This window comes from Carex rostrata, chromosome 3 (assembly GCF_964058835.1).
Source record: "Carex rostrata chromosome 3, lpCarRost1.2, whole genome shotgun sequence".
In the NCBI taxonomy this organism is placed as follows: domain Eukaryota; kingdom Viridiplantae; phylum Streptophyta; class Magnoliopsida; order Poales; family Cyperaceae; genus Carex; species Carex rostrata.
In genome coordinates, this window is record NC_135920.1 from 13,725,625 (window position 1) to 13,738,022 (window position 12,398).

At 29.9% G+C, this 12,398-nt stretch overlaps 1 pseudogene across 1 annotated transcript; it reads right to left on the minus strand.

Moving 5' to 3' along the window:
* Nucleotides 1–3,869: 3,869 nt before the first annotated feature.
* Nucleotides 3,870–4,765, minus strand: LOC144551630 (ethylene-responsive transcription factor ERF039 pseudogene; annotated as a pseudogene). The gene has a single exon (XR_013510846.1). The product of XR_013510846.1 is annotated as an ethylene-responsive transcription factor ERF039 pseudogene (transcript).
* Nucleotides 4,766–12,398: the final 7,633 nt, after the last annotated feature.

Below are 12,398 nucleotides of genomic sequence, written 5' to 3' on the forward strand. Positions count from 1 at the left end.
TAAATGATACCCATATTCTACCCATTACAGTATCGGTTCCGGTTCGGATCCGGGTCGGATATTAAATTATTAATTTTGTACCCATATCCATAATTTAATCGGTTATATTTTTTAAACCATACCCTATCCAAATTAATCAGATCCGGGTCGGATCCGGTTCGGTTCCGGATCGGATCCGGGTAATCGGGTAAAAGTAGCACCTCTAGAAAAAATATGAAAATAAAGGAATAAGGAAACAAATAAATATATAGATATATTTCATAATTTATTCAATTTTAATTGTAACATATCGTGTGGCAGCAAATGTGGTGGGTATGTTTTTAACTAAATTTAGACTTCTATATATAAAACAGATGTATTTAATCAAAAGAAGACAAAATATGTAATTGGAGAGCTGAGATCAAATCCGAAGTTTCATCTCTCAATCGTAGCCGTTGGCGGATCGGACACCCAACGTGCTTAATAATAGAATAGAGATATGCGCAAACCTCCAAACTGGTTGCGTAAATATTATGTTCATATATTGATTTCACTGGATTTCATACTTATTTGGTTGCGCAAATAATATTTGCAGACTTGATAATTCTGAAAATTTTCCAAAAATGGGGCTTTTGACTTTATTTTTTTTTTTTTCTTTTCTGAAAAGATGGTAAGAAAAAAAATCGGATCAAAGGGCATAAGGTAAGATAGAAATTTACAGTGGATTTTCAATTTTTTGTGGTATAAAACATGACATTCTGACATTACATATGTTTTATTTATTTATTTTTCTTTTCCTGTCACACTGAATGAAATCAGTTGCTGAGATATCTCAAACTTTGCGTGGGTTTATGGAAAACCCCAACCGTTTAAATACGTTCTGCACGAATCTTAAAGCACACATAATACCGACCCCCTACATCACCCCCCGAATAGGCACCGGACACGTTGTACAGGTTGGCGATTGCACGTGCTTAGCACGTGACATCCTCTGTTATTTTTGCCAGGCTGACAGATGAATAATACACTCATATGTAGCCAATATCAGTGTATAGCTACAATTATTAGAGTTGAAAAAAATGTTACGAGTTATGACTATCATTGAATGCTTATTATTTTATTTTATTTTATTTTATTTTATTTTGAGTGAAATCATGAATGATTATTTCACAACGGTATGAACGACCATACTTTTATTTTTAATTATCTTTTCATAAAAACAAAGTTAGCTTTTCACATGGCAATCTAAACACTCAAGGACTCAAAGTATAAACATACCAACTATGCAAATTTACTTCAAACAATTCAAGTTTATATATCAAACAATTCATCAAATATTTAATTTAAACACCTTGCATCTTCTTCTTTTTTTTTTTAGGAAAAAATGTTCATATTAATTTTACAATATCAAATGTTCGTATTAAATCAAATAAGTAAATATCTAACCGTGTAAGTATAAATATCTCAATTCTCTATTCTTATATTAAGCACGAAAATGTCATAATTCACCAATGACTATGATTAAAAAAAGATGAAATTGCAGATTGAATATTAGTCCTCCAATAAAATAGTCTATTTTCTTTTCATTCGATGTATTTTTTATGTTTTTTTTACGTGTAGAAGTCTAAATTTATTTTGGTCTTGATTTCTTCCATTTTTTAAATATCATTTAAGAAATATTTGGATTGACGATAATTGATTGGTCATGTCTCTATTTCTTATAACAATAACAAGAGGTATAATATGACAACAACAAATAATACAACATATTTTGATGATTTTTTTTTTTCATCTTGTTTTCCCGTTAGACAACTTAACAAAAAAACAATTGTATCAGTAAAAAGAAAGCTCATAAGTATGTTATTAAAAATGAGTATTATATTTGTATGAAAATATATTAGTCTATATTTTATTTTTAAATAGTTATTTTTTTTGTTGGTTTATTTTTTTTTTATAAAAATATGTAATTTCATATGAGAATTATTTTTCTATTCTCTTATAATATATTTCTGTTACAACGTATGGACTCAATCGACCCTAGCTAGTACATATTACAAGTATGCACAATTAATGATATATGTACAAACATTCATAATTTCATATCCCAATAATTATTAACAAATTAAGCGCTAAATATGACGCGTGGAACATGAGAATTAAAGATACATTGTCTCCATTTCTGAAGTGCTAGGGCCTAGGGATCACTAGCCAATGTAGCCATTGTTATATATAACTTGTAAATGATAAAACAATTATGCATATGATACAGCAATTATACAAATAAAATTTAAAATAATGAACTTGGAAAGTGACATGAGCAATCATTTAAACCAGATCTTCTTCTTTTACTTTTGAAAGATTAGCTTTGCAATTGAATAAGCTATCATTAGCATAATCAGTCTAAATAAAGGAAATGCTATCAATTTTCTTTTCACTGAAAAGGAAATTTATAATAAACAGTCCATGATTTTATTATAAGTAGCTAGGCTTGATCTTTGAACTACTTAACCATTATTCTTCATAACGCTTCTAATTTGGATTTTTAAGCAGTGAATCCTATTTCACTAGAAGAATTTTCTGGACTAGATGATAATTAATTGGAGTGCTGAACTTCAATTTTTATTATAAATCATATAAAAAATTTATCTGGAAGACAATTATATATCATGCCTCATTTGTAAATATGCTCATACAAATTGTCTAAATTTGTTAGTAAATCTAGAAATTAGAGTTACTTGACTCATTGTAGATATGTTTATTATCAATGAAATTATTAGTAGACATTAAAACCAATAACTTAAAAAAAAATGTCTACACCAACTAAAGTGCTTGGTAGTCAATACTAAATCAATTGTACGAAGGCTTAATTCGAGGGGAATTTTTTATATGTAGAAATTAAGATAAAAGAAGAGAGAGAAATAAAATATTACATTGTATTTTAGATTGGTAGAAAGATCGGTAGGATTTAGTTTTTTTTTTTTTAATCTGATACATAGATAGAGATAATTTTTATATTATATTTCTGCTAAAATGTAAAAAAAATTAAAAAATGGATGAAATATTTCTATTATATATAGATTTTAAGATACTTTATTTATTTTTGTAAACACTTTTATACTATACTACAAAAATTTGAAGGAAAAAAAATACAAGGTGGTTTAGATCGGTATTATTCCTACCGATCCAAACTTTTTAATTTTTAGGATCGATAAAAATCCTACCGATCTTTCTCCAATCAAAAATATAATGTATCTTTATGTTTCTCTCTTCCTTTTCAATAATTTCTACAGATAAATTTTTTTCTAATGGGAGAGATGATATAGGAAAATAAAAATCATTTCAGGTTAATAAAAGAATTGTCAATGTGCACCTTTTGTCGCCTTGTGATTAGACAAGAAAATCATACAAGTAGATACTTCCATTAAATTAAACAAAAGTGGCATGTACTTTTTTTATTTTCTATTTTGAGATTGAAAATGAAACAATTTCTGATTTCTTATGAGTACATTCCGTTTTAATTATGTACACAAGTAGCCAATCACAATCCACCATTAACATCCAATTAATTAATCTAACTAGATGACAACAAAAATATCAAGTGCACTACTGTCTAATACTCTTTTTATGGAAGAGGTTAGGATGTCTTTTTTAGTGAAAAAGAAAGACAAAGCATTTTAAAAGCAAAAAAAGAAAAAAATAGGAAAAGAAAAAGATCAACCAAGAGGAGGAAATTGTACCGTTTCCTTTTAATTGCATTTACACCCTCCCAAATTTGGTAATCTCATTTGCAGTACCCCTACTATTTTGTACTTTGTTCTTCAATACAATAATTTGTATTATTAGACCATCACTTGCAAAAAAAAGTTTCAGCAACCAAGGAATGACAATTGGGGTGAAATGGGAAAAATATATATTGAGAAATGTACAAGAATTCTGACCTTTAATGGGTATTGAAACAAATTTCGATTTCTACAAACTTGACAAACGAAAAAACCTTACAATTTTTTTGTTTTTTTTGTTTTCATTTTTACACATTTAACTTCTCTTCTACTAATATTCCCAAAGACGGGGCTCGTCAAGCTCGAACTGAACTTCTTCGTCAGACAGCCATGTCGATATTGTTCCAGCTAGCTCAAACCCGAACCCGAACCCATATCTTGAATCAAACAATATATCAGGCAAATCAAACAACTCATCATTGTTTCCATCTCCATGATCTTTAGTACTGCTACTAGATGAATTTTCATGGTTTGAATCTGTGTAATCCGAGGCAGCACTAGATGAATTTTCATGGTTTGGTTCCGTGTAATCCGAGGCAGCAGCCTGAGCAGCTGCAGCCTGTACATCCTTGGGACATGTCGATGCTGGTTTCGGTAGCATAGGTGCCAATGAAGGGAAATTGAGGTGTGCGTTACAGCCTTTTATCGCCAGTGCAGCGACATCATGCGCACGTGCTGCCATTTCAGCGTCGGGGTAGGTGCCAAGCCAAATTCGAGACTTCTTTCGTGGCTCCCGGATTTCTGAAACCCATTTTCCCCAGCTGCGCATGCGCACACCTCGGTAAACCGGGTGTTTGCCCTCGCTGCTACGCTGTCGCTTCTTCGGTTTGCCGGCATTGGTGCTGTTCATGGTTGAGGATACAGTTGGTTTTGGAGAGGCATTGGAGGAAGAAGAAGTGGAAGAAGAATTAGAATTGGAAGGAGAATTAGAAGAAGAGGTGGTAGGTTCTTCCATTTCCATTGGAGAGGATCTAAGAAAGAATGTGAAGAGGTTGCATGATATGGGGGTGGTGAGAGGTGCTTTTATTAGTGACTTAGAATGAGAGAGAATAAATTAAGAAATTAAAGGTTAGGGACCATTGATTTGGCTTATTGTTCAATGGAAGACTTGTTATTGAATATATTGAGTTATTGATCGTAGCACTTGTACTGTGTAGCTTCTTTTTAAATAAATATTTGATCAATTTTTAATTGGAACGATCTTGCACGTTCTTAATTTGTAATACAAATAATTGTGTTTTTGTCTGTACATAGGAGATAGTTAAGTTCAACTCCTCAGTGTTGATGTTAAAAAAGAAAAAGAGTTAATATGTACTTCAACGGTAAAGGAATAAGTAATAATGACGTCGATGTTACACGTGATCGGTTTTTACTTTTTAATGTGGGAGTGGTGGCATTTTGAATTTTTGATGGACCTAATGAACATTAGTAGCTGTGTTCAAACGGTTCGGTTTGTTTGATTTTCAACCGAATCGAACGGTTTAAATGGTTCGGTTTATTAAAATTGATTAAACCCAACTAATTGAATTATATTAGTTAAAGTATGGTTTACATTTTGTATGATTCAATAATTGCTTGTTTTCTTTCATTTTAGTTTAAATATTTTAGAACATCTACATATTTGTATGGAATTGAACAATGTGTATGAACATGTGCAATTTTCATTAATAATGGCACCAATCAGTTTACTTTGGTTTGAACCGAACAAACCGAAATTTACTTCAGTTTGTTCGATTCGGTTCTATTTTTTAAAACTGAAAAAAAAGTTTGATTTGATTATTTTAATTCGGTTTCAACACCGTTTGAACACCCCTAACCATCAAGATGAAATTCAATTTGATGTCCGATCAGAACCGTTCAATTTACATTATGAAATGTGCGCAATTGATCTGAATGAACTTTAAAATTGTACATACAAACACAATTGCGGATCGGATAGCTGTAATTTAGCTTCGCATCAAACCGTCCGATTCATATTAAGATTCGTGCATACTTGATCCGTATGAATCTTAGAGTTGTATGTACGAAAACAAATGTGAATTGAATAGCTGTGATCTGACATCAATTTGAATTTTATTTGATGCTCATCAAACGGTCTCCTATTTATTTAATGTGACCTCTTACTAAGAAGAAATAAGTCTTGAAAGTTCTTCATTTTAAAACCTGAGAATGAAATATTTAATTTGTTTTCTTTCTTTTTTGAGCATCTGTGTTCTTAATTATTTACCTTGGTAATTGTTTCATTTACAGCTACGTTGGCATGGTCTTCAATAAGAACTTCAAATAATTGACATTTAACTCTGACAAAAAAATTAAAAATAGTAAATTTAAGTCAACATTTTTGTAAACAATAATACACTGCTACGTAGCCCTCTAGCTAGTAGCCAAGTCAACTAGAAAATAATTTACACTACAGTTTATAAGGATTAATTTAATTAATAAAAAAGTGAAATAAAATTGACCCCAATCCTCGGTATCATGCATACATTAATTTATTTTGGTTTCGTAATGAAACAGGTAGGCAACCACTTTTATCAAAAAAAAAAAAAAATCTACATAAGGTACCACGTTAAACACGAAATGCATTTGTGTGATTTCACTATTGCCTATGTATGGTGGATCATGTCTGATAATAATTCTGGATCATGTCTAATAATAATTCTATTAGAAGAACATGTTTTCACTGTTTTTGGTTGGACTTTATATAAATTAATTGCTATTTTCCATTTTCCCATGATTAGAAAACGCAACTAGTGTGGGTTTTTTTTTTTAAATCTTAATTCATGTGGGAATTGTTACATACATATCTTTAGAAAAAAGATGGATTGTTATATACAATTTAATTATATAAATTTGGTTTGATTCATTTTTGTTTTCTTTTCGAAGAAACGTTGTAGTAAAAAAAAATGAGTAAAGGTTGTAGGTCAAGCTACTAATATAATTTTTTTTTTGTCTTAATTCATGTGGGAATTTGATTTCTAAAGTTCAATAAAATCACAAAATGAAACATAACTTTAGAAAAAAAATGAAGAATTGGTACATACAATTTAATTATATAAACCTGGTTTGATTTTCATTTTCTTTTCTTTTGGAAGAAGCGTTCTAGTAAAAAAAAAATTTAAGTAAAGAATATAGATCAAATTACTTAATTATTTATACAAAAAAATATTCATTTAAATTTAGAACATACAACCTCTTACATAATGGACATTGTTTTTATCACTAAATCAAATATTGATTTTCAAAATTATAATAAATTTATAAAAGTATTTGATACTTTAATCCACACGGCACGGTGTCTTGTACGAACTTGATCATGACAAATATATATACATCGTACGAATCTACTTTGCCTATGTCGTGTTGTTGGATTTACGTGTTAAGAAGGGGTGTTATGAAAAACGATATGGTTTGGGTACGTTTGGATGTATTCTAGAATAGCTAGAATAGCTACTATTTGAGAATAGTGATTTTTGAAAGAGTGTGAGAATAATGTTGATGTGGTGCTATTCGGAATAGTGAAAATATTATTTGGATTGAACATTTAACATGTAATAATCTTTGATGAGTAAAGCTAGCGTGTGACCTACTCACCAAGAAAGTTTGGTGAGCATAACTCCAAAAGTATATCGGATCGACGTCAAATGCCAAATCCAAACCGTTGAAATCCATGTACTTCATGAGTGATGCATATACATGCAAAATTTTGAAAGTTTCGAGTTTATTTGCTACACGGTCAAGTGGTCAAAGAAATAATAAAAATTGAATATATAAAATAACTTATAATAAAATGTTCATTTCTTTGACCACTTGACCGTGTAGCAAATAAACTCGAAACTTTCAAAATTTTGCATATATATGCATCACTCATGAAGTACATGGATTTCAACGGTTTGGATTTGACATTTGACGTCGATGCGATATACTTTTGGAGTTATGCTCACCAAACTTTCTTGGTGAGCATGTCACACGCTAGCTTTACTCATCTTTGATTCCTTCACAAATAGTGAAATAGCTGCATATATTTAATGCAAATTTCATTACAATGTGAGGCAGATAGTAATGCAAGATGAAAAATGCAAAATTATCATATATATGAGAGGGTTAAAATGCATGTAAATTTGGATTGATGGCTTAATAAATAGTAAAAAAATTCAAACAAAAAATGTAAAATTTGGTCTCCAAGCACATATTAATATGGAGAGCAAGATGAACACTTCACCCCATATGCTACCGAAAGCATATTAGTCACTCTCTCTATATCCTCATTTATACATAGAGAGAGAGTGACTAATATGCTTTCGGTAGCATATGGGCCGATGTGCTACCAGTTCAAATTTGAAATTTCAAAATTTAAAAAGTCAATCTGAACGGTTCATCTTGTTCTTCATATTAATATGTGCTTGGAGACCAAATTTTACATTTTTCTGAATTTTTTTACTATTTATTAAGCCACTTTGAAAATTGCTGATCCAACGGTGGCTTAACAAAACAGTAAAATCAGAAGCCACCGTTGGATCAACAATTTTCAAAGTGGCTTAATAAATAGTAAAAAAAAATTCAGAAAAATGTAAAATTTGGTCTCCAATCACGTTTCAATATAGAGATCACATCTAACGGTTCAGATTGACTTTTTGGATTTTGAAATTTCAAATTTGGACCGGTAGTGCTTCGGTCCAATTTTTTAATGTGGGAGGGGGGGAATTTTGATGGACCTAATGAACATTAGTAGGCGTGTTCAAACGGTTCGGTTTGTTTGGTTTTCAACCGAATCGAACGGTTTAAATGGTTCGGTTTATTAAAATTTATTAGACCGTCTGATTCATATTAAGATTAGTGCATATAATACTTGATCCGTATGATTCTTAGAGTTGTATGTACGAAAACAAATGTGAATTGAATAGCTGTGATCTGACATCAATTTGAATTTGATTTGATGCTCATCAAACGGTCTCCTATTTATTTAATGTGACCTCTTACTAAGAAGAAATAAGTCTTGAAAGTTGTTCATTTTAAAACCTGAGAATGAAATATTTAATTTGTTTTCTTTCTTTTTTGACCATCTGTGTTCTTAATTATTTACCTTGGTAATTGTTTCATTTACAGCTAAGTTGGCATGGTCTTCAATAAGTACTTCAAATAATTGACATTTAACTCTGACAAAAAAATTAAAAATAGTGAATTTAAGTCAACATTTTTGTAAACAATAATACACTGCTACGTAGCCCTCTAGCTAGTAGCCAAGTCAACTAGAAAATAATTTACACTACAGTTTATAAGGATTAATTTAATTAATAAAAAAGTGAAATAACATTGACCCCAATCCTCGGTATCATGCATACATTAAGTTTGAAAGGTTAATATTTAAAAAACTATTTTAAAATTGACTTTAATTCTATCTTTTGATGTATCTTCTTTGAACCAGCCAAGTACAGTAATAGTGATTCTGATACCCAGGCAGATGAAAGTTTCCTGGAAACGGATCCCACACTTGAATTAGAAGGAAGGGTTTGATTTGGAGAATTTCCCTTGAGGTTTACAATCATATTGATAGAACTGCTGGTTTATTGCCTTTACATTCTCCTCCTTCTGATTCTAAGTCGGGTTCTACTACATCAGCTACTTCTGTCTATTTGTGTTATGTTTTGTTGCTAGACTTTATTTCTTGTAGCTTTTTTTTTTTCTTTAGTTGCTAGCTTTTTTTTAAAAAACTTTATTTCTTGTAGCTTTTCTTTAGTTGTTGTCAGTGCATTGTTTTGTAATTTGAACTTCCTTTTTTTACTGTCTTTTAAAACTTTAGTTAAGGCATTGTTTGTATAAACAATTATTTTGGTTTCGTAATGAAACATGCAGGCAATCACTTTTATCAAAAAAAATAAAAAAATAAAAAAAGGATCTACGTATGGTACCACGTTAAACACGAAATGCATTTGTGTAATTTCACTATTGCCTATGTATGGTGGTGCTATTGAATGAAGAGATTAGCGAATTATCTGGATCATGTCTGATAATAATTCTATTAGAAGAACATGTTTTCACTGTTTTTGGTTGGACTTTATATAAATTAATTGCTATTTTCCATTTTCCCATGATTAGAAAACGCAACCAGTGTGGGTTTTTTAAAAAAAAATCTTAATTCATGTGGGAATTTGATTTCTATAGTTCAAGGAAATCTCAAATGAATTGTTACATACATATCTTTAGAAAAAAGATGGATTGTTATATACAATTTAATTATATAAACTTGGTTTGATTTATTTTTGTTTTCTTTTCGAAGAAACGTTGTAGTAAAAAAAAATGAGTAAAGGTTGTAGGTCAAGCTACTAATATAATTTTTTTTTGTCTTAATTCATGTGGAAATTTGATTTCTAAAGTTCAATAAAATCACAAAATGAAACATAACTTTAGAAAAAAAATGAAGAATTGGTACATACAATTTAATTATATAAACCTGGTTTGATTTTCATTTTCTTTTCTTTTGGAAGAAGCGTTGTAGTAAAAAAAAAATTAAGTAAAGAATATAGATCAAATTACTTAATTATTTATACAAAAAAAAATTCATTTGAATTTAGAACATACAATAATTTCAGACGTGTCATGTTCTTACAAGTATTGTGTTCACTTTCTGCATTTTTTGACATGGCACAACATTTGTAGTCCGCAAAACGTACTTACACGACACGACACGACACGTCTGATGGATACTCAAGTATCTGACATGATCAACACAATTGTGCACTTACCCATTTGATCTGATCAAATTTCATAATTGTAGTATAATAACTGATATGTTGAGAAAAATATAAGAAAAAAGAACAAAGAAAGTTTGATAGTGGCCACAGTAGAAATATGATATAGTTAGATACTAACTAATTAATTTTATATATTTCATGATTAATTAACTGCCCAGGCATTGGGCGATACAATTGGAAGTCAATGCATACAAGTACAACTGATTTCCCAATCATATAAGAATCAATGAATGTATTTCAATTACTATAACAAGTTTCTTAATTGCTTATATATCCCTCAGCTTTCATATATATATATTTATACTAGTATCATACCCGTGCGTTGCAACGGAGACATACTATAAGAAACAAATATATCAATGAAAATAATAATTATCTAAAAATTAAAACACATGTTAATAGAAAATTTATATGATTATGTATTTTTAATTAACTTTAATCGTGATCTCTGATAACAATTTGATGATGTGATGATTCTTTATTTTTAAGTACCAATGATATCAAATAATAGCTCGATTCGAATATAATATCAAATATCATACAACAATTTAATATCAACATATAATATGATATCAAAAAACATAAATAAAAAGTGTTATCGTTTGTATGTATAGGATGTATACACACACACACACACACACATATTATAAGAAAAATATATATTCACACACATGTTCCAATTTATATTCTTCTTTGTTTCCAATTTAGAATACACACACACACACACATTGATATATTATATATTGAAAATATATTCTAAATTGCCCACACCAATATGTATAGAAACAAAAAAAAAAAAATAAGGAAATTAAAAAAAACGATTTCCATTGTGATTCGTATAGAAACGAAGAAGTAAAGAAACAATAAATAAGAAAATGGAAGGTGGAGTCTTCTCAATTGAAGAGGAAAAAAATATGGAAATAAAGGAATAAGGAAACAAATAAATATATAGCTATATTTCAGAATTTGTTCATTTTAAATTGTAACGTACCGTGTGGCAGCACATGTGGTGGGTATATTTTTAACTAAATTTAGACTTCTATACATAAAAGAGATGCATTTAATCAAAAGAAGACAAATTATGTAATTGGAGAGCTGAGATCAAATCCGAAGTTTCATCTCTCAATCGTAGCCGTTGGCGAATCGGACACCCAACATGCATAATAATAGAATGGAGATATAGCAGAGAAGCAATTGTATTTGTTCCATGTTCTCCGTGTGAGCATATTTATGAAGTGCTTCACTGTATTCATTCTTTTTATTATTATATTTCCTCCAGCTGTTGCACCTTCACTTGGTCATGCCTATGCGGCTATGCGTATGACTATTTTCATGTTCAGTTCTCCGTCTGATTTCATTTATTAATATTATTCATTGCATCTAATTAAGCAAAATATCATTACCCATGCTCATACAGTCATACAGCTGTTTCATTTAATAAAATGCCCCATATCGATATGCTGCACGCATAGTAGACTTACGTAATATTTATACAGTACTTAAGCTGTTCAGTACAGTGATTTATTTCTCTCTTAATTAATGTTCAACCATGCTTTATTTTTTTACTTCCAGGCTTCCAGCATATGTTTAGCACCTTATTTTGTCTGTTATGCTTAGTAAAATAATATGTACAGTAAATTATATAAATGGTCCTTAAATTACCACTTATTTATTATTTGGGTCCTTAAAATTCTGAAAATATTATATTGGTCCTAAGAGTTTCTAATAAAAATTAATTCATCTATGTTACCATAGTGACAAATGAATTATTCGAGTTCAGTTTGGCAAGGTCAAAATTTGTGATTCGGAAATAATTCGGATATAATTCGGGAATGATTTGAAATTATTAGGATCAGAGATCTTAGTCCTGCAAAAGAGCAAAAACAAA